General features: G+C 31.5%; 1 protein-coding gene across 1 annotated transcript in view; it reads right to left on the minus strand.

The window, feature by feature from the left end:
• Positions 1-882: 882 nt before the first annotated feature.
• The window catches only part of LOC101508902 (diphthamide biosynthesis protein 3-like), a 1,684-nt gene continuing 747 nt past the window's right edge, over positions 883-1,819 (minus strand). The window contains exon 2 of the mRNA XM_004507316.4: positions 883-1,194. The gene's annotated coding sequence lies outside the window, so the exon portion shown is untranslated. The remainder of the gene's footprint in view (positions 1,195-1,819) is intronic.

The raw sequence follows: 1,819 nt of genomic DNA on the forward strand, positions 1-1,819 counted from the left end.
CCTCATCATTTTGCCTCTAATGGTTGCACATAAATTCTAAGTGTTGTAGCCTTTAAAAAACTATTCTTTAGTTTTCCTCTGATACAGTTTTTGCCTATGATTCCAGTTTTGAATCAGGGACTTAGAATTTATTTCAAATGAGTTAAATTGTGTTTTTTTAAGCTGTGGTGAACAAAATGTATGCATGACAACATCTCATAATACATCCATCTTATTCATATAAATTAATGACATTCATGACCAAAGTCATGGTGGAACATTTGATGGGGTTGTTTTGGTGACCCACATTAAAACAATTGGACAATTTTTCCATACTCTAAGGAAAAGTTTCAACAGTGTATTTCAAAGATTTCTCAATCATAATCAGGTGTCAATAGACACAGTTTTATGAAAGTGTTTTATTTCATAAAAGACATTATTTCATTTTTTTTTTTTGCGAAGCCTCCTTGAGAGGTATATTTTTATTGTCCTTCCCCTTATCTTTGAACTCACTCAGATCATGTATTAAGTTTATGCATAAGTTAAATTCAAAAATTTGGTTGATCCATTGTACCTTATGAATCAGTTTCAAGCAGTTGTAAACTATAATTCTATACGTAGTTTATGGATCATAATTCCAAATTCTAGATGCTTGGTATTAGGTCTCACACCCTCCCATCCATATTATAAGATCCTCTAACAAAATTTATGCATATTAAGAAAAGTAGTTCTAGTAATAAAATTGTCCAAAAAGTGCAACATTTTTACATATTTACCCCTACAATTATTAATATTATAAGAGAGAAAAATTTCCATTTTCCAGTCATTTTTGTAAATAAGTCATTAATGCAGATTGAATTTCCAAAATAGTCTTATATTCAGAGAAATAAAGAAAAAGTGAAATAGAATCTAATAATTAGAGACGGAGCTCCAGTACTTGGATTAGAAGCAAAGCCATAAGAGTATGTATTGTCTGTCTGAATAGTCTGATGAAAGAAACAATTTAACAAAAAAACAATGCAGGTAAAAAAGAAATTATCTAACTAACAATGAACAATGGCATTCTTACTGTACTATAAACTCTCCTATTACTAATTTCTCCTTTGTTCCTTCAGAATACCAATAATTCAATTCCTATCTGCAAAACAAGATGTTGACTGCTACCATATATTCAAGTCTTGAAAAAAATCTATTGCTCTCTCCATTTCAGGACATCTGCGAGACAATGTATTATTTCATTATGGAAAAAGAATGAACGTAAAATACTCATCAATAATGTATAATGTGTAAACAAAACTCATATCACACAAGCAATAATGGCCAATCTGATTACAACTACAGTAAGTATTCTTCAACTTTCAACCCCTCGAAATCTAACAATGATTATAGAATACAACATATTTAGCCCATAGTCCCAGAGCCAAAAATGCAGCAACTGGCCTCTCCTCCACAGTCAATAGAAAGAAATTACCAGGGGAAGGTAAAAAATGTTTTAAGCAGTAAACCCAAAAAGAAGAGGGAGAAACTAAATTTGTTTATTGATATCTAAGTCCTGTGCCGATACACAACTATATGATTTACATGAGCATGGGAGGAAGCTATTGATAAGAAATCCCAATTTAGGAAACCGATAAGAAAAATTAAGCACAAAAAACCTACCTACAGTCAAAAAGATCAAAGTAAATTGTGTTCACATGAAGTGGTCCAAACCAACATGTGATCATGGGCCATAGAGAGGATTGACCTAATTTGAGAGGTTACAAATTGCATTAACTCTCAGGTTTCTGAAACCTATATTAATATCCTCTTCAGTTTCATGTTTGGAATTGATATTTCAGCA

This window comes from Cicer arietinum, chromosome 6 (genome assembly GCF_000331145.2).
Source record: "Cicer arietinum cultivar CDC Frontier isolate Library 1 chromosome 6, Cicar.CDCFrontier_v2.0, whole genome shotgun sequence".
Lineage (NCBI taxonomy): Eukaryota > Viridiplantae > Streptophyta > Magnoliopsida > Fabales > Fabaceae > Cicer > Cicer arietinum.